Source organism: Lepeophtheirus salmonis, chromosome 9 (assembly GCF_016086655.4).
Source record: "Lepeophtheirus salmonis chromosome 9, UVic_Lsal_1.4, whole genome shotgun sequence".
NCBI lineage: Eukaryota > Metazoa > Arthropoda > Copepoda > Siphonostomatoida > Caligidae > Lepeophtheirus > Lepeophtheirus salmonis.
The window spans coordinates 4,574,182-4,597,344 of record NC_052139.2 but is presented as its reverse complement, the minus strand read 5'-3'; the positions used below and the strand labels follow the sequence as shown (position 1 = coordinate 4,597,344).

At 30.3% G+C, this 23,163-nt stretch overlaps 1 long non-coding RNA gene across 1 annotated transcript in view; it reads left to right on the top strand.

The window, feature by feature from the left end:
* Nucleotides 1-23,163, top strand: part of LOC139906402 (uncharacterized) — a 106,942-nt gene that overhangs the window by 61,622 nt on the left and 22,157 nt on the right. The gene's annotated exons all lie outside the window — the stretch shown is intronic.

Here is a 23,163-nt window from a genome sequence, read left to right as displayed (position 1 = left end):
CCTTTTTTCATGTTTCCTTTTGGAAGAGAGGTTGAGATAATCAAATTAGGTAACAATGTGCTTTTACTCAAACAAAAAGAGAAGAAAGAAAATATAAATAATTTTTATGACCAACACCATATATTCCTGTCTGTATAAAAAATGGCTGGAATTATTTTATTGAAAATTAATCAGTTAGACAAAATAATAGATTTATGTTATGTTCATAGTCTCACATAACATAATAATAAAATTTGTCTTAAAATGAAATAAAAAACCCCTGAAATTAATGACAGAACCCCATCGGGGGTCAAAGCCCACAGGTTGACCTAGTAACAAGGCTGTTTTTATGTCATAACTGTATTGATAAAAATCCTGTTTATAATGGGCATGTTAAAAAAAAAACGAAAAAACAACATGGTAACTCTGGCAAATTGAGGAATGTTTTGGAGGAGAGCATCTACAATCAGCTGTGATAAGGGGAGAGGGGGATAAGGAAATAAACAAACACATTGGCCAGAATTACTTGAATGTCGATCCCTAATTCTACTCTGAGTCCAACAAAGACTCCGCAACAAATCATCTGGGTTACACTCAGTCTTTTATATGGACACAGGACTGTTTAATCAGGTTTTGAATTTATTTAGAAAAAAGAGTTCACTTCTCAGGAATTAAATAATAATAGCAACTGCTAAGGAAAAGAAAATGCATTCTTCAGATTACCAATTCCAAAAAAAAAATATATATATATATTTATAGAAGAACAAATTATTATAAGAAAATAATCTTTTTAAGGACATCTTTTCTAAAAAAACAAAGTAATTCAATCAAATCATGCTGTGGAGCCAACCCATTCCTAATGGAAGTTACAGACCTTAAATGTCGATCCTTTTAATTTTTCGTACAAATGTCGATGGTTTATTAAGCCAAATAATATATATACCTACAAGATATCTATTAAAAAAAACATGGCACATATTGCAAAAAAAGTATATATATTTTCATTGTAATGCAAAATAAAATGAACATATTTATTTTTAACCAAGTTATATAATTTATTCCATGTTAATAAACAAATAACGGAATAGTTAAAAAATGGAAAAACAATCTTAATGACGTCACAAGGGATTGTTTTATTAGTGTTGTCTCGGTCCTGAATTTTTCAGTTATGTCATAGTACCAGTTTTAAGGACTGTCTAAGGTTTATTAACCCAAATAAAATATATGAAATATGTATTAAGGTTATTGCACATATCTTGCAAAAAATAGTATTTTTTTTATAATAATACAATGTAATTTATTACATTATCACCCAGTAATATAATTTATTTTATTACATAACAAAATAATTAAAAAGGAAAAACACCCTCACTAAAGTTACAATTTTACCTTCTTTAATAGACCCACAAGTAGAAATTTACTGTATGAGATAGGACTGGACTGGACTCTAGTCCTCGGTCCTATATAAGGACCGACACAACACTAGTCACAGGTTTACAAATCCTATTTCTTCCCATCATACCAAATCCCTCTTAAATGAACAACATCAAGTCTTGCTGGTTTAATTAAGCTGTTAACTACGTATGTCTTTGTGAAATATTTATTTTTGGTTGAGTATAGGTTTGCTTGTAAGTAATCGAGTGAGTAAGTGCTTACTGAATAAACATCCACAAAAGGCATTTTGCAATGTCATTGTACCTTTCACAATCTATGTACGTACATATGTACATCTGTACGTTTATTTTATCCTTGAGTTTTAAAACATCGAAATAATATGTTAATGGACACTTCTTCAAAATGGTACTATATTCGAATTAGTGTTGGGTTACCGTCTGAAAATCCTATACCGGTCAGAGACTGTTTTGATTTAAAGAGAACCGAACTAATTCCGTCCTGTAACACGGCATTAACTCCCTAACACGAAAATATAGAGTGTCTTTTCTTCTCAGCTGCCAATGTAAATTCTTCTTTTCTTCAAATAGGTGTTTTTTAACGTTGAGTGAGCTCTCGAACCTGTTAAAAATTCACTACAATTATTGAATAATTATTCTATAGTGGGGAAATATTAGCCCATTGCTACCAATTGATTTTTGGCCTTTTTTTTTGTTTCTTTTTGGAGCAAAGGTTGTATGATACAATATAAGCAATGATGTTTTGAAAAGAAAATCAGTTTTAACGGATTTAAAAGAAAAAATCTGTCAAGGACAGTCCAGAGAAAAATTCGGTCTGGATCAGTTTCATTTAAAGTTTGGTCTAGACCGATTCTATAAATGAATTGTTGATGACGTCAGTTGTCTTAAAAATGTTAACAATGACCTACAATAACGTCATATGAAGTGTAATGACTTGCATATATCATACTTGTGCAACTCATAAATCAAAAATGGGTATACAATAGGTCCATTAATTGTGGCCGAACAAATTAGTCACCAGTTTGAAAACGATTAAATTTCAGCCAATGTTTGGATTTAAATTAGTTCTTTATAAGCTCTTAACACTTCCAAAGAATCATTGGATAATAATTCCATACTTACGACTCACTCACCAATTTCTACCAATTGATTTGTAGCTTTTTTGGAGGAATGATTGTATAATAGAGTAATGTTACCGATGTGTTACATAAGTTTAGTCCGAACTGATCACATAACCTTCCGGTCTAAATCGGTTCAATAGAAAAAAATCCGCATGGATCTGTCTTACAAAAAGTTTGGCCTGGATTGGTCTCATTTAAAATTAATCCTAAATAGATAAATTCTTAATAACGTCAGCTGTGTTTTAAAATTTTAAATATAGACCTATATTAACGTCATAAGAAGTAAAATTTGTAAAATAAATCATATTTGTACGACTCATCAATCAGAGGTGTGGAGAAAATCAGTTCATAGATTCAAATCAAACAAATTGTTCCATGATTTGACAACAATTAAATTTTTGTTCATCGTTTGAAATGAATAGAAATAAGTGTCTCAATACAGGGGCGTCTGGAGGCGGGTGGTTAGAGGAGCTTTAGCCCCTTCAGAACCAAATTAAGGAAGTCTTTGCTTTACTAGAAAATTTAATATTTAAATTTTGTCTGCTAATAACCATGGATTTTGGAAATTTTTGTACCAAAAATTTAATATTTAAATTTTTGTACCAAAAATTTAATATTTAATTTTTTTATACATCATTCTTGGTTTTTGAATTTTTTTTTCAAAAATGTAATGTTAGAACCTTACGAAAAAATTTAAATTTTTAGTTATCAACCGTTGATTTTTGAACTATTTTTTTGGAAAAATTTATTTTTTGAAATTAAATTTTCAAACTTTTCATCTAAATATTTAATATTTGAAATTTAATTTCATTTCCGAAATTTTTTCAAAAAAAATTATTTTGTTGCCAACAGCGGTAGATTTTATAAATTTTCCTAAAATTTCCTTAATTTTTCGACTTTTTTCTAAGAAAATCCAAAAACCAAGCCTTCTCCCAAAATATAATCCTGCAAATGAATCAAGAAAAAAAAATACATAGTACTGAACCGATAAAAAATTCGGTCTCGGACCAAGTCTCAACACTAGTATGTATGTAGATTGTAGATGTAATAATTAGTGAGTAATGTACACTCATTTTTTATTTTATCTTTGGAGAATGCACAAAAAGATTAACAAATTATTTGCATATTATCCCTTGTGTTTACTTGACCACTCCTTTTCTTGTTTATTCATATATTATTTTGTTTTGTTTTGTTTTGTTTGGTAGGTATATACATTTACAAAAGGGACTTATACAATAAATATAAGGGCTGTGTGGTTAATCATTTTGGGTGTCTGGTTTGTTGTTGTTTTTGTTTGCTCTTTAGGACTAACTCCTTATATAAAAAAAGGATATTTTGTCTTTTGAGAATGAAAAAAATTTGATAGATTTTTTACTTTTTTTAAAAAAATACAACAGTAACTAGTACATTGTTCATGCTCCACATTATTTTCAACCCTATCCCAAACTTCATCTTGAGCAAGTAACAAGAATAAAGAACCCTATTTATTCTCTCCTATCATAAACTCAATACTATCAGAACATTTCTTGCATCTTTAATGAGTTATTATTCGTATTTTGAACGTTGATAATAGAGAAGAACAAACGCTCATTTTGTATAAATGAATTCAATCCACGAAAGGAATCTATCTTTTAGTGCAGAATTACAAACTCATATCAATTTTTCTCTCAGTCATCTGAATTCGGAAAAATATTTGGGATTATAAAATTCAATGCATAATTAAAAAAAAAAAAAAGAAGAGATTTATTTCAAAAATTTGCATCTCCAAGGATTTTTGTTCCATTTTGTAGTGATCCCATTTTTTATGGAGATTTACTAGCAAATTGTCAACATCTCGAGAGATGTTTGAAATCGGATTCCGAATTACGCAAGGGACGAAGAGGGAAATTCATTGGATGAAAACTACCACAACCAATAAGGGAGTAGAGTGGATTCCCTCCTTGGCGATGAGATACCAGGATCGAAACAATAAAAAGATCCATTCACGATGAGTAGTTACTTTAATATTTCAAAATGAGATCACATAAAAAAAAAATGGAAATAAATCCTTAGAGTTGCATATTTTTTAAATAGATATTTTTCTAGAGTATAAGCTATGATATTCCTCATCACTATGTAATATGAATAAGTTATAAGGGTCTAAAGAAGAGTGTCGTTGTTCATCATTTTTCAGCCTACAAATGGAAATATATCGAGTTCAGAACAAGATACAGAATCAATAAAAATACTTTTTAATCATAAAAAACACTTTACACATAAGTTTTATTAATCCTACTTTTAATTTGGTGATTGCTCATAGTTCCAAATTACTATAATACTAGATATTTCCGAATTCTGATGACTCAGAGAAAAAAGGAGATCAGTTTTGGATTTTGAGCTCATAGATCAACTGGATTATTGTCTTCAATTCATTTGTATAAAATTTCCCCCTAATTATTTTCGAGGAGAGAAGCATAGTCGTCATGATATTTTAGAAATAGATTAGCTGCAAGCAGCCATGAGAGGAAGGAAATAAACACCCATCCCACTCTGTATTTATCAAGGACATGGGGTAGCAATTACCCCATTATCAATCCTCAATTGTAATCTGAGTCGAACTTTGTCACTTATAACTCCCGATCAAACCCTCATTTTTACTCTCTATCTTTTATGAGCACAAACACTACTTATATTATAAGATATTCTCCAATAAAGAATTAAATCATAATCATAACAGCTTTGGAAAACATAATAAAAAACTCTGCTCTGGTTTGTAACTCTAAAAAATATTGCGTTTCATATTTTTTACAACACTAAGTATAAGTGATTTACCATATCTAAAAAGATTATAAGGAAATGCCTATTAAAACAATAGTAAATCAAAAAAATGACACTCAACGATTTCCATTTCTTTCATCTCATAACTACAGCTAAGCCGCTTTCTGCCCAAACATTCCAGAAATTGTAAGGTTGGCCATACAAGTACTTACACCTAGTGTTGTGTCCTTATTTAGGAATGAAGTCCCTTCCAGCTCAGTCTGGGTCTGGTCCAGTTCAGTCCTGCATATCAGTTCTAAAGTTTATGTAGTTGGCTGAATTAGGACGTCACTCAACTTTATTTCCTATTTCTTTAATCAGTTTTAGTTCTGACAGTCTGAAGGACGTGTCCTAAGACTGGATTTGTCCAAATGGATTAGGTCTGAAACAACAGCACATATAACTCTGATATGAGTGTTACTCCACATAATTCAAATCATTATGATAACAACATTTGAAAGGAATGAAAAAAAAAAGATATAAAGAGTTTCACACGTATTCAAGGTCATATTTTATTCATCTACTTTTTAATGAAGAATAGTTCAACACAGCCTGGAGGAAATTGCTGAGTAGCAATTGATTTTGTAGGGTTTTTTTCTTTATTGCGGGACATAGGTTTGATATATGCAATGAAGATGACGGTGGTTTTGATATGATGTCATCATTAGACATTTTGGGAGGGCCATAATAATGTAATTTTATTAGAAATGAATTTTTTACAGCAGTTTAGAGTAACACCCTGTAATGAATTAATGTTTAGACTTTTGTTGTGAAAATTTATGCATTTTGTAATTACTCCGATCTCGGCTTATTATGCAACTTGTAACGACTGTGAAAACGCAAACTGAAATAATAATTTCATTTATGCCACAAGCTCACCATGAAATAATTGCTTTATTAATCATTGCCAAATTAATCATCTTATACAAGAAGTGTAAGGGAATATTTTGCCTTTCCTTCTTGGATTCCATGATTTATGAGTCCGTTTCATGGATTTCCCTCAGTATCCATTATTTACGCAATTTACATCAAATAATTTGGAAACTGATATTTCATTTTCTCATTATTCTATTCTGTATATGCGAGATCAAATGTTCTATTTACCAAAGTGCTAATATACTATTATGTACTAAGGGTGGATTTTGGATATTTTTTCGAACTGTTTCGACACGGATAGAACCGGTTATATAAATCCCACAAGTTATTTGTATCTATATAGTCTTCATTATAAAAAACCTTCAGATGTCAGAACTGATACTATAAGATTTTTTTTCGACAAATAAAGTTTTAAAATAAGTACCAAATATCTTCTTTTTTTAGGCAAAACAAATTTGCAAAAAAAATAAATCATTTTGCAGTTAATTTTTTTCGGAAAGAGAAAATTTGGCTGAATAACCTTTTTATTAATATGTTTGGATGTCTAATGAATACTTTAGTCTTCGCGTATTAACAAAATATAAACAAAATTCATTTTAACATAGCGCTGTTTATATTTTATTCAAATCTTAACAGATAAACTGTAAATGCATATGAATTATGATGATATATCTAAGATACCAAAAAACAAACGGAAACAGTAATCTTTTTATATATTTCATTAACACGACTACATTATTATTTCTCATATCAAAAATATTTATATGATTTACATAAGGCAGAACTATCACACGTAACTACTCAATACTTATATCTATTCATGTTTTCTGTCCTTAAGAATGAAGGAATGATAATAAAAGTTTGAGAAAAATAATAGTATATGTGGAGAAGTTCATTAATATCTAAAGATCTCACTAATAAAAACAAACAAAACTCATTGTAATAGTGCAGCGTTTATACTTCATTTAGATCGTAACTTACATATACTAAAAATTCTTATTAATTAAGCTTTTTAGTTAGCTTTAATTGGTATTATAAAGAAGGAATTTTCTTTTTCTTAGCGGTTGTTATTATCATTTAATTCTTGAGTAGTGAACAACACCCTTTCCTAAATAGATCCAATTACTTTCATAACCTATTTAAACGTTCGTGTGTGCTCATAAAAGACGGAGTGTAACCCTGAGGGTTAGTTGTGGAGCTACAACCGTTGGACTCAGAGTGGAATGGGGGATCGTAATCGGATTCATTCTAGCCAACGTCATTTTTTATATCCTTGTCTCCTTCTTCTCTTGTCACAGCTGATTGTAGCTGATCTAATGAAACGTCATGATCATTATTCTTTCTCTCCTCCTAAATATTCTTCCAATTGTCAGGGTTATCATGTTGATTTTTGCTTTTTTTAACATGCCTATTCTATTCTGGATTTTCATTATTGATTATGACATACACCAGATACCAATAAAAAACAAAATAGTAACATTGCTCTATTTATACCCACACCCCTGCAATATTATAATAAAACGACCTCATGATAATATCAGGTATCAAATATATATATGATTTACATCAGGGAGCACTATATGTATACATTGCAAACTGTATACATGTTCCATCCTATATGCACACTCCCGCTTGCAATATTTTCATCAATATAGCGACATTGTTATTTCTCACGAGTCAGAAGCGTTAGCTTAATGAGACGCACGCGCAACTCGAATCCCTTGCACTAGTAAGTAGTGCAACTAAGGCCTATTGATTGTAGACTTTATATTTTACGTTTGCTTAATCCTGCAATATTTTTTATTTAAAAATGATCAATAGAGTATGTATTCATACATAAATTGCAATCAACATTAACGAAAAACCAAAACTGATATACATAATTATGTTAATAATATTTGCATTGATAACGAACACTCTTTTATTATATATTGTACAGGTTACAAATAAAACTTATAAAATCTCAATTGCACTTGCAACTACTTACATTTATCGTTATCTAAGTCATTCCTATTCCTGTTTTTACAACATAGGCCGAATTGGACAGCATTTTTTCTTTATTAAGATTCATTTAAGCAAATGTCGATAAATAGTATTTTTGTGATGTTGATATTAACAGAGATATGAAGATCATAAATATTTCACCGTATTTGTTAATAGATTATTATTACATTTCGAAATCAAGTAAATACTTGAAATCAAATTGCATATATGTTATTTATTGGTAACGTAATAAGACAAATATTGTTTTTATATTGATACACAGGATATGTACAATGCAAAAATAGGAGAAGCTACGAAAGGCACTAGATTGGTACCTTCACAATGAATTATTATGGATTCATCATCAAAAGTTGACGTAGGAGTTACTCCAAAGGCATTCCTGTTCTAAAAATAAAATAAATATCAGACATTCTATGTACGTACGGGTATGTATGTTACATTTGTTGTATAGGAACTTTTAATTAAGAATGCAGATAATCATAAGAATAACAATATAAGGGGGAAAAAACCACCTACAAGAAAATAACGAATCCCCCCCCCCTCGATGTTATATGTGATATGTATGTGATAATAATATCCCTTTCAAATCAACATCTATTCATAAAAAAAGTAAAAAGGAATTATCAATGCTTAAATAATTAAGATTCTACTAATATTAAGCGTATTTGCATGACCTTTTAAAGGTATTCTGGGGCGTCTGGAGGGATTGGGAAAATTTTGGATTTTTTGTTATTACTAGAAAGTTTATTATATGAATTTTTTTATTACTTAATTTTCTTGAAATACCTATAGATTATTAAAAAAAATTTAGCATTTGAAATTTTTTTTTAAATTTTATAGTTAAAATTAAATTTTGGATATTTTTTCCCAAAAAAAAACTATGTTTTGTGAGAAAAGTATTACATATAAGCAAATAAAGACTCTAAACTAGTTGTTCTCAAACGGTGGCATACGTATAGTTGTAGAAAATTTTACCTTCGACGAGCTAAATAGTTTTTGCGCTTTCAACAAAGAGTAATCTTAAGCATTATTTAGTGTACGAGTTTTGTTATTGTTGATAATCTGAATAGTGTTTTTTTATTTGATTATTTTTTTCTCTAAAGGAAGTATAGATTACTTTTACTATTTTTCCACGAATTATCGTCATTTTCAATTAACAAACCCTCAAGTGAGATGCAAATTGCACTTAAAGAAGTTTAAATGGATAGTTGCAAAAATATTTTGAAAGGCAATATTTGGCCCAATGTGATTCTCTTCAATCAAATAAAGATTCTAAAATAAATTATAAATTCTTGTATATTTTTTTGGGATTCAAAATTCAATTATTAAGTTATTTGAAAAAAAAAAAAATATTAAGCTTTTTGAAAAAAATTTCAAATATAAAATTAAAAAGCAAAAATTCCTGACTTTGCTACAGCCCCTCCACCCCGCCCCTACCGACACCCCTGATCCTTAACTCATCCCATAAATTTGATTAGAAATACTTTAATTCACTCAAAAATGTTTATGAAATATGAGGCTGTATTTATATATTTGAAGTAAAAATATCGATTGAGATGTTCTCCCTTCCTTGGTTTTGTTCAAGATTATTCTTATGTTGGCACACCACATATATAATTCATTCTAAGATTTTGATAAGTTTTAGTTTATGTTCCAGAAGTTTATTTGTTAGTTGGTATAGAATAATTGTGTCCTGTTAACACAAATGTGAGTTTGAAGGACTTTTTCAAATTTGAGTGAAGATTTGCTCTTACATGTCGGGATCCATAGTGAATTCAAACAATCAAACTCACCACTTCCACCTTCAACCACATCCCCAACCTGGCTCTGTCGTCCATTTTGAACACTGTCTCGAGAGTGGAAGCCTTCAAGGTGTCAACAGTGTTATGTGCACGTTGATTGGGCTGTCTCTTCCAGGCATAGAGTAGTCCAAGGGGTTTGGATCTGTGTAACTAGGAGATGACATTTCCTTTGCTTTTACATATAGGTCTGAAAAATGTTGGTTCTTCCGGAATAAATCCATTTCGCATTACCCGATTTGGACAAACTGCACCAATTTAATATTCTAGTATGGCATAAAAACTTATTACATCAATTTAAGCTTTCTAGCATAATTGTCTATGGAGTTATATACTCCTATTGGTGTACACCCGAGGCACACAATTATCACCACACAGCATTCGTATTCAGATCTGTTTGTTAGTTGTTAGCTGAAACCATCAGCAGGTGTTCCTAGCAGGACAGTGCACCCTACCATGTCTTGGCAGGTTCAAGGAATGGATGAAAGGGTATACCCACGACTTTATTGACAAGGACAACTGTCCTTTTAACTCAAAAGCCTGGAATCTCCTGGATTATTTATTCTGGGACGTATTGCAGGCAAGGACCAGCCTTGATGTATTGAGAAAAACCTGGTGAAAATGGTCTGCAGGTGGTTCAGGGGCAGTAAAGAGCAAGTCATTGAGGTAGTTAGTGGGTTCCTACATTGAATAAATGGATTTCTAAACATGAAAATATAATAAATTGTTTTTTTATTCTAATAAAATCCGTGAAAAATTGCAGAAGTTATGCTTATTTGTTTTAAATATGCAGTATCGTGTATGTTTGAAGTCCGCCCCTGTATATTTATGAAGTAGAAAAACAATACATACCATTCCATTCCTTTTTGTTACAGTTTTTTTTATAGGTTGACGAACCACATATTGTGTACTTCAATAATTAATTTAAAACGAATTGTTTTATGAGCCTGGCGTATGCAAATGAGATTCATAGACACTCTGTCTCTTTAACTCCTTTCCGTTAATATTTCTTCCTCCTCATAAGTGAGCAGAAGGGGGTCCAGTGCAGGTGCGATGTCTTCGTACTCTGTGGATTATTTGCATAATGTTTATATGTGTACAATGTACTTATATATGTATGTATGTATTATTCCTCTTCGTTTAATGAGATATCCAAGCTCTTACATACACCTGTTTTCTACAACCATACACTTGAGTACTCCTCTATAGATGGAGAGACAAACGAATTATACATAAATAATAACCATAGTAAACCAAATGAATAGAACGTGACTGAAATGTGAGGATCAGAGAGTACATAAATAAAAAATATATATTTCAATTTCAGGTATTTCTAAGTACGGGGTGCATGCTGAAATATACTATGCACACTAGGTTATTGGGAAATTGAGAGGCTCTAGTGGGTTGTTTTTAGTTTTTTTCAGAGAGAAACATTCATAAAGCATTTTATTTTCTAAAAATGTAAAAGTGTTAAAAAAATCATATCTAAAAAAAATGAAAGACAGAAAAGGCCCTGCAAATTTATCTTCCCCAAGGAACAACTGACCCTAAAACAGGGCCTGCCTACATTACATATATGCCCTATCAGTATTATTTATAGGAGACAATTGAAACGACCATCAGTTATAATAGAGCAAAAATAACTCAGAGCCGTCTGATTACTAATCAGTAGATCCTTATCTATCAAGTCCCTTTTTAATTAGCCAAAAAAAGTTTAGTGAATAAATCATACATGTAGAGTTATCCCCACTAAAATACTACTTTTAATATGTCCATATGTAGCAGATGTGACGCTGAACACTAAGTTTTTGGTAAATTGATAGGTTTTTGTAATTTGTACAAAGACGGTCAATAATATAGTTAGGGATGTTGAGAATTTCATAACACTCTGTAGAAATATCCTTTGTTTATTTTTTTTAAGTTATTACAAAAATAGCGTTCTTAGGTAACACTCGCGTGAAGACTCGATTGATCTTTGATGCAGGAAATAAAATCTAGAGGCTCACTTCTTCCCATGTGCTCGGCATACCTGTTGGATGATAATTTTGTCCTGTAACAAAACAACGCCCTGCCCACACTGCCAAAACTGCTCAAATATGTTTGAGCAATATATCAAATTGTGGCCTAAAGAATTCTGGTCCCTATATTGACCAAATAACAACCTTTGGACAACGCACTCTGGGTGCATGTAGAGTCCAGGTCATGTGGCCGTAGGCACGAAAAGATCATGACCATGAATGCCACTGTAAACGAACACTGGACCAATAATATCAAAAGAATACATAAAAAAGACGTAACAAACCTTCAGGATACGTCTTGAGGCCATCGTGGACGCCGAAAGGGCCACATTCAAGATTAATGGGGACATCATGGCATTAAAGCTGGTCACCCAATATTTTTGGTCATGTCTAGTGGCTACGACAATTTAACTCGTTAAAGTTAAAAGTATTGATTGATAAGATTTCAACATTACAACCGGACATATAAAGTACCAAGGTATATTTACAGAATTTTTTGGGTATATCATAAATTACACCATAGGCCTGTTGCACCATGAGTGGGTCCTAAAACAACAATAAATGTGCAGTGCCGTTTTCTTACCTTTTTCTATATTTGGATTTGGTTTTTTAGAAAATAAATTTTGACTCTTTTTTTTTTAAGGAACATAATTTCAAATTCATGAAATAAAAACTATGTTTCTATTTTCTTAGTAAGGGCCGACCAGGCAAATAAACAAAATGTTCACCCCATAAAAACCGGCTCTGTTCATATCTTACACAAATATATATTCATGGAATTCAGCAGGTAAAATTGATGATACAAGATGATCCTTAAACAAATCTCAATAACTTAAACAACTAATTGAATTTTGTATTTAATCAGCCATCATTTTATGGAAGAATGGGTAGCCAACATTACATGAACGGAAAATTTTGAGAATTCTATGCAAATTTATTTAATTATAAAATACTAATTCTTTATGGATTTGTGATTTGTATACAATAATTTCATTTAATTAACTTCGAATACATAGAATATAGTAAAAAACGATAGTTAAAACTTTGAAATCTTGAAAAACAATTTCCTAAAATTTGATTGTATACTAAAATAGAAATGGTGGATTCGTGATCATCTTGTCAAAAATGTATTATTATAATGAGGTATCAAATCTCATAACTTCTTTTTGTTTTCCTTAAAAATACTTGTGTTATTTATGTACTTCTCAATTAAAATTCTATGCATTAACTTGCCTCTAAAGGGAAGGGGAGGGGGGGGGATACAAACTTTTTTCCTGGGTAATGTCTCATTAAAATGATTATCTTTTTCTAGTAAAGCGATATAGATGTGAGTATCTTTGAGTGTTTAGACTAGGTCCAAGTTTGTTCTTAAATGATTTTTTCTAAGCCGATATGCACCAATATTACATATATTTCGACCATAAACATAATTTTCTTTGTTCTTCAAATCCTGGATCAATTTTTTCGGTCTCAATATATGAAAGAGCGATTTGCTTTGGTCTCAATCAATGAAAATGATTTTGTCCCCTCTTTTGATTTATGAGTTGCACAAATATGATTTATGCAAGACACTTAAATTAATATGACGTCATTTTGATTTATTTTACAATTTTGAAACACACATGACCATACTAACAAATCGTAATGAAAATAAAACATTGTTTTTTTAAGGACACACTAATTGTTTGTTGGTTAGTAGGGTTATTGAGATTCGGTTTTGAAAATATGGGAAAAATTCATCAGCCCAATTTTTTGTGAATAGGATAGGCTGAATCTGACTCACGAATAAATTTGATATTGAGTGGTGCTCTCATCCAAAACCTGGGTCTGGATCGAAATTTTAATAAACTGTCGACAAGAAAATCAACTGTCAAATTTTAAATGAGCAAAAAATTGCATACATGACGACACACTTAGCAACAATAGCACTTGTCAATGTTAAACTATTTAACTGTTCATCCTTGAGACTCACTAATCTATTTAATTTTGATAAAATGTGGATATCAAATTCCGAGACTTGTAATCAAAGGCATAGTTCATTAAGCATGTTCTTGATGTTGTTACATTGACAAATAAATCAGGATATTTTGCTTAAAAGTCATTTTTCCTTCATATATAAATAAATAAGATTTATACGTCGATATTGTTTATTTTTCGTTGAAATTGATGTTCCCTTTGATTTTTTCAAATCAAAATATGCAATATTTATAACTATAAAATGCATTAAATATTTGTTGTTGTTGTTAAAATGATGATGAAATTACTCTTTTCCCTCATATTGTCCTTGTTCGTCAATCATGAAAAAGAGTTATAATCCATTTAATTCCATAACAGTGAATGAGAATATTTCCTTGATCATGATTATCTGTCTGCTTTATTTAAGAGTAAATATTTTGTTCAACAGCAGGTTTATTTTCATTGCTTGTAGGTACAACTCATAACAATTTCTAATGATATTCGGAAAATCTATTATTTTCTCCTTAAAGTTAACCTTTTTTTGCAAATTAGTTAGATATGTGGTCGTCACAATAACAAGCTTGAATGATTTGTCTAAAAATTGAGCGTGGATTACATTTGTATTTACAAACGGACTTACAATTAAAACTCCGCAACAAATCCTCCGGGTTATGCTCCATCTTTTATGAGGACACTCGAACGTTCAATCAGGTTCTGAATATAATTATATCTATTTAAGAAAGGATGTTCACTACTCAGGAATTAAATAATAATAATGACAACTGGAAAGGAAAAGAAAATCCCTTCTTTATATTACCAATTACAAATTAACGGGCCAGCTAACACACACACTCGTAAAGTACTACCATAGCATTTTAAAGGGAGTAACGTTTTTCTCATGTACAAAAATTTTAATTATTGGTTATTGTTTTGTTATTATTTTTACTCCCCAGAGAGGAGTTAGGTTTTTTTGGATGCGGTGCGTCAAGAAATCAAGAAATGGAAAAAATCTACATTCATTTTGTTTTATATATGATTATATGTAGAATGTATTAATTTCTATATTGTACTTACAGCCCAATATTAGTAATATATACTTGATTGGATTAAAAGCTTTCTACTCAAATTTGTGGAATGAGTTAAGATCAAGGCTGTGAAGTCGGTACATAAAATACCAGACTCCCACTCCAACTCTTACTCTAGTATTTGGAATGCCACCGATATCGTCTGTGTCTCCACGACTCCGAATCCAACTCACCATTTTTTTAAATAATATATTTTGTAGGCCATATAAGTACTATTTATTCATTTGAACCTTGTAGAAACTGTGAATACAGATCTAATTTATTACTATGGGTATTTATTTGTTGTAAATAATTGTGTCTGGTATAAGAGAAATATTTGGAATATAATATATTTAACAAGATGAACAACAGTTAAAAAGTCTATGTATTGCTAATACATTCATAAGTTTCCGTACATAATTTATGTAATCGTAGCCAAAAAACAAGAATACAAATAACCTTTCACTATAACGTTTCACTTTACTCTTATGAAATTTTAATATTCACTACACGAAGTAATGAACTAGAATGCCTAGAAGCTATATTCTATCCAACATAATAATTTAGACTTAAGAGATGTTCAGGAATTGTGACTGTATTTGATAAATGATTATACTTTAAAGTTTCATAAATTAACACCTTAATACATATAATTTATAACCATTTCAGAAAAAACTTTATGCACACTCAATATAATACATAGATTATAAGAATTTTCGTAGCCTAAGTCCGTACCAATTTTCTAACTGCTTACTCCAACCCACCAAAAAACCACCAACTCCGACTTGGCAGCCCTGGTTAAAATACACAAAATTTAACCAATAGTTTAGAGTCTTAATTAGATATAAGGAACTTATATTGTCCCCGATATGATATTTCAAAAAAAATCTATCAATTTCTTATTCTTTTATTGTAAAGATCAATTTTGGCTACTTTATGGACAATTTATGGTAAATGAAAATAATTTCAAGATAGAAATTGAAGATAATTCGTCCAAGAATACAAAAGTAATCTACACTCTATTTTGAGAAAAATCTTTCTATTTTACTTTTGTATTTACGAGTCCAAATGATTTGTACTTTAATAATGATTTTTCACTATAACATTCTCTTTTCCTATGGATTATATAGTTCCAAAACTAATTTTTATAATATATAAAATTACAATACGATTTATAATTAGATAACTACTATTTTGGTTGCTTTATTGTCTAATTTACAAAACATGTCAGACTATTCCAAAGACATCAAACTCCTTAAAAAAACATCAAATTCTCATTTTATGAAATAGCAATACACATATAAGGGACGATTTTATTTCATTTATCTGAATAATAAAAGTGTTCAAATTTATAGTTTTTATTAATTGTTTTTCCTGTTCATTTATATGGAAGGAAGAATTGAATGAAATTATATGTTCAATAAAGCTTATTTCAACTCTTTTCAAAAATGTTGAATTAAGTAAAGATTGACCCATATAACGCCGAATGTCTCTTTTTTAATATATAAATATATATATTGTATCCAATGAATGGCTTTGCATATAATATTGTCTTGCATACGTTTACAGTCTCATTTATATGGCATGTATTTACTGCTGTCATGTCTCTGACTATCATGCGAATATTTTTCCAGGCATCGCAATCATCAATTAATTTATGCAATTTATTCTATATGGGCTTTGCAAAACCATTTTCACATTTGAAAACTCAATGTTTGATTTCCAAGGTGGTGGTTTTTAGAAGAACTAAATGATAGTCTTCTCTTCCGCTATCATAATGAAAATACTATGTATCTCCACAATGTAATTTTTCTTTCTTTTCTGGCATTATTTTGTCACTCGTTTCCATAGCCACTAACTTGGCGTGAGTACATTATATCCCTGTTCAAATATAGTTGCAAGAACATCATTTGTTTCTGCGTTTTTGCTCTTCCTTTATTTGGCTTGTAATGTGAAAATGGAGACTATTGATTCAACTTCTTTGAATATAGAATAAAAAAAACTTCATCAACTCTTTACCTGTCTCTAGTAGATTTTCTAGTGCTCCGGACATTTCCATTTACGTTGGTGACTTGGAACATTTAAAATGGTGATTCTTTTTGTTCATATAACTGAGATCAATGAAAAAAATAAGTTTATTTTCTAAAAAGAGAGAAGGAAATTAAAAATATAATACCAAAGGAATTCTTGATCTCTAACCATAATTTGAATCCCATCCTGTCATCGTTTTTCACTACTGAATAGAAAAATAAAGTTTCCAAAAATTTGAAAATGGGAGAAGAATATCAAAGTCGATCTATCATTGGAATATTAAGGCCTCTTTTTGCCTTTGACAGAAGAAGAATTTTTTCTTGTGAATGACTAAATTGATATTTTATCTTGTTTAATAATTTTAATACATTTTTAGTACAAAAAAAAATAAATATTGAAGTGCTTGAAAAAGCTTCTATTTAAGGCTTATACTTTTTATTTAATTTAGATAAAATGTAGATTTAGATAAATTACTTTAGTTCATACAAACACCGTCATGGAAAATATTTCATATGTTATAAAAATGAGTTTTAAAATCTTCAGAGATGGTGCAGTTTTTCATATATTTAAAAAGATGATATCTTTTATGATATCTGAATACAATTTTTCCCTGAAGTTTAAGAAAATTAGTTGCTAAATCTTAAAAAAATAAAATAGGAATGAACTAAGCATCTGGTCCTTCATACCATAATTTTTCGTTTCTTGAAATTAGATTAATGCCTAATTCTACAAGCAAATAATTTTTGTTTAATTTCTTATAAAATAAAGATTTTTGAGATGTTTTAAAATAATAAAAATAATTTACTGTCAAAAATTAACTGATTGTAAGAATAGTTGTTTATTTTTAAAAATGAATGATTTTCTCAAGTTAGCATATTTAAAATTGGAAATGTATTTTTCAAAAACCACGTGGTTTTTAGCACTTTGAAAATGAAAAAACAAAAGTAAAAGTTTTCTGGATTGGCTTAAAACTAAATTTAACCTCTAATGGACCTTAAACGCCACATTCTTCATAATTATTTGAAACATACTATGAATTTTCTTAAACAAGAATCATACAAAAAAAAAACCTGAACTAAGTTACTCATTTTTTGAAAGTATATCAATGAGCTACAAGTCCCTTTAAAAGATTATAAATGGATTATGTTAATAGAAGCAAAAAACTTTAAGTGTATATGTAAAATTTGCTAGGCATATAATGACATTATAAAAGAGCTTTTCGTTGGTCTCAAATTAAATGGAATTCACGTGAAATATATGAAAGTTTTTTTTTCTCCCCTTTCCCATAGATTTTTATGATATGATCTAATTTCATCTGTAGTTCTTGGGCAGTGGATTAGTTTTAAACTCAAAATAAGAATAAACCAATTTTATAGAATTGATTACCTCATTTCGCCAGATTAAATGTAATACAACCATAAAGAGGAGGATAAAACCCCATCGGAAATGTGATAAATCGACGAATGATATTCCCAGATTGAACTAAAATGCAGAACAGGCTGTTAAGCTTACAGATGAGATACTACAAAGTTAAATAACAGAAGAATGTCTAAATTGGAAGTTCATATAAAAAAATAAACCCAAATAATATAGCTTTTGTTAGTCAAAACCATATATTTAAAAATCTCTAAATTGTAAAACTAAAACTATATACTCGTAGATACGTATATATATTTAAAAATTTCTGATTTTTACAAACCTCTACTCGACTACCCTACAAAAAATTTCTTTTGTAAGTGGTTTCACACATTTCAAATAAATTGCGATAGCCCTACCCAATGGCACCAACACAACTTAATTTATGCTGTAGTGAGGTCATAAATTGCTTGTTGAAATTTAAGTCCAATTGATGCAACTGGGCCTAAGTAGTGTAGTGAGCATTATAATATCTAAGTTTGCCTTAGATATTGCCTATTCAAAAATATGGGTGGTGGGTCTACATAAAAATAATCTTAAAAAAAGAAAAAAAAGTAGAGAAAATCCCAATTTGGCGGCGTATTATCCATACAAGCCTTTCTTCACATATTTGAGTCCATTATAGACTTTGTATTTCAACTTGTGGATCGAGTGGAGGTAACCAAAAGATTTAGCTATAGTTTCAACCCTTTTTTTAAATATATTTTTATAATAATTATGCGAGGATGGTCTGAAATGTTTCTGACCAAAAAAAGATACAACACATTTGTTTCTAATTCAACATACTTCTCCCAGCAATGGTCCTATCCTTGTAATCCGCCCAAATAGTACTCACGAGACACTTTTTGTTTTCGGCCCAATTACTCTGAGTTGAATTGCCTTAGAGGCATCAAATTTTAACAGAACAAGCCTTGGTATGTTTGCCATTGTTTGAATTTATTTAAAGGTTACACTTTAAAAAACAAATGTTTAATTTTCATAAAAACACTCACATCAACTTACTCAAACGACTATTACATAACAAATGCGCGTCTAAAATGGCTCAAACTTTGTTGAGTAAATGTCAACAGACACTAGATATATGTGTTAGTATATCATTATGTGTACTGCCATCTTCATGCCGAGGCTGGAAATAGCCCTTTATGTTGGCTCAGAAACGACCCTTTTCATATAAAAATCTATCAGTATCTCATTCTTTTATTGTTTGACTAGTTTAAGTTCAATTTACGAGAGGGGGGCTTCTAAGGAGCTAATAAGATTAATTTATTGATTTAAATTGACGGTTATTTGTGTATACATACAAATGAAATCCACAATGAATTCGATAAATATGATTATTGCTTACACCTATGTGAATAATCCATAGTTGAAATCAACTGCTCAAAAGTACGATACATTCAAATCCATCATTTCATTTAAAAAAAATTATAATAATAATAACTAACAAGTGAACAAATAACATGAATATACATTATTATTTTTACATTCTCGTTAACAATGTTATTTATTTCTTTGCTCGTATTATTAGTTTTTATTTTCTGTTTTCTATCCCACTTGTGCGGAATTATTAACACCTCATTGGATGAATGGTCAAGTGGCAAGCTAAAAAGTAAAACAAAAATGCAATGTGCTAAGATTGAATGAGAGAAAAAACATTCCATAAAAAAAAAATAATAACACCTGTCCAAAAATTCTTATCTTAGAAGAGGTGGATTCGGAATCAATCATCTTTGTTATTTGTCCATTTGTTTTGTTCTACAAACGATGACCATGAAAAACTACGGTCCAAATATAATAGAAAGTAAAATACGGTCATTACTCAGATTACGAATTAATATTCCGGTCGGAAAAGGACTACTCGTAATCCCGAATTAAGAAAAACATTCCTTCATAAAAATGAAGCTATATGAACCTATAATTCAATTGATGGTAATTTATACGCTTTTTGCATTAAATTTTCTTTGAATAGCTGTGGATTTTTGAAATTTTTTCCAAAAAATTTATAATTTGTGAATAACTAAGAAATTTTTTCAAATTTTTTGGAAATAAAAATAATCCAAAAACAAGCCCTTCCCCCAAATATAAATATATATATATTCCTGCGGACGTCCTAATAATCATAAATTTGTTATTCAAACAAAATACAAGGACTCGCTGCCTAAGAACCTCGCTATATGAGGTATGCCTGATTATAATATTATAAAAGTAATAATAATTTTATTTGAAAGATAGGCCCACGCGTATATATACATATAAATATTTTTTTTTCATTTTTATTTCCTTATATAACAATAATAAGATAGAACCACGTTTAGTTTTTAAAATACTTTTTGTCAAAATATTCGACTTTAATCATTGAAAAATTGCAACTATTACATTTAATGAAGCGATAGGTTGATCAAAATAATATCCATATTTATGCATGTATGTATATTCAAAAATGTGAAAGATTTTTTTGGTTTGGTGGGTGGTTCAAATATCCATTGGTTATTTATGAAAAGAATTGTAAGAATATCAATTAAAAATCGGCATTTGACACTTTTTATATGGCTAAAACATATTATAAGTTATATCTACCATGTACAATGTATATACATACATATATTCCTAATATATGTATGGTTATAATATGCATGCCACCCTTCCACCAAATAATACATTATATGTAGAACAGCTACGGTACACATCGGTGACACATGTAATTGCTATGAACTATGAAAACACCGATCTCTTTTATTAATAATATGCTCAGGTTGGGGACTACAAAGTCGCAGTAGAATGACTTAATGACGAAAAGTGTGATTTTTATGGAATCAAGAAAATAACAATCAAAACCATTTTGTAATATGTTCAAATACTATATTTGGCTATATTATTTATTCAATTTGTCGTTCTTTACATACAATAACAGCATCGATACACCGATAAACAGACTGGCTGCTATTGAACATGAAGGTCCTTTCCATAGTCTTTGAGGTCGAAGTCAGAGCTGGAGGAAAACCACATAGAGACAGGCTAAAAGTAGGTCATATTGTTGCTGCATAATTGTGGCTGCAAGGGGCTGTGATGGACTTCTTGATGTTATAGGTAGCTTGGATGGAGATTCCAACGATCTTCTTGGAAACTTTTTCGGACATTTGATGAAAACCAAGTTCCTACGTTGTCAGCACCACGATTAACCAGCTAAATCATGAATAAAAAAATAGATATTGGTATTTTGGGATTGTACTCTACGGATGAAAAGTAATGGGATATTTGTAGATAAAAAATACAGTTTATAAATTAAAAAAGGATAGAAAGGTGCGTGTTCCCATATTTTTCTTTATTATTCATTGTAATGGTTTTGGTTTTGCATTGTTAATTTGCACTCCTTGGCTGAATAAAGTAGTCCAAGGAAGAAATTACACATTCCCATAAGACAGTGCTCTTGCCCACAAGGCCAAAAAAGGGAAGGATGTATTTTCCACAAAATGTCCTCACTTTTGGAGCCCGGATTTTTGGTGGGCAATTAGCTCGGATCAGAACCAATGCAATTTCTATCTCTTGGAAGAGGGTAAAGCATGAGGGTTGTGCCTAGTATAATTAGTCTGTTGGGTCCTTGAATAAGTGGTGCATAACCCAGAAAAGGCCAAAGCTGGATTTGCACGAGATCGCCATTTCATGACAAAGCTTCCAGCGCCGTATGGTCCAAGTTATCAAGAAAGGCGGATCTTATTATGAATAATTCAATTTCATTTAATGCAACTTTTAAATAATAATAAAAAAATGTTTCTACCCCATCTAGTTTGTTCGTTATCAGCCTTTAAACATTTTTCCAATCCATCTGGACCACCCTGTATAATTAGTGTTGTGTTCGTCCTTATTTAGGACTGAAGACTGCAGTCCCCTCAAGTCCAGTCTTCGTCTGCGCTAGTTCAATCTGTAAGTCAGTCATAAAAACATATAAATTTCGGTCATTGATGACTTTAGACAATTTTATTTTTTCTTTGTTTCATCAGATCTAGTACTTACAGTCCAAAGACTTTACTAAACTGAATAAATATGAACCGAAAAAATACACGTTCTAGGTGGAATTAATGATCAACAACGGAGTTATTTCGGCCTATGTCCTTTGTGCTAAATTTATTTTTCTTTTGTTTTTACATCCTGAAGATGCTCACGCTTTACAGCCTTACTTATATGTTGCATGATATAGAAGAAATAATACATAAATTAAATAACGTTTTAAACATCACGTTGTAGATACGCAAATCCTATTAATTACTTATTTCGTTCTCCCTCTCTGTTTTTAGCACCTTCCTCCTTCCTTACCAACAGAATGGTTTCAACACAAAAAAACCAAAAAAAAAACACCTTAAGTTATTATTCATATTATGTTTGTATCGACTATCGTATAATATGTACATACATATTTGCAGATTAATCATTTTTTAATCCTTCCTAAAATTGCAGATATCATACTGTGTTGGCAATGTTATTTATGTATATCAAACTACCTACTTATAGAGAAAAAAATATTCCATTCTTACATGGACTGAACTATCTTTCTTGGAACCAGCTAACGTTTCTCTACAATTATGGTAATGAATTTAAGGCTAACAAAATCAATTAGAGGGAAACGTACTCAACCATAAGTATAGCAATTAGAACCACCCCCCAAAGTTGAATAATTTTGGTATAATATTCTTAAT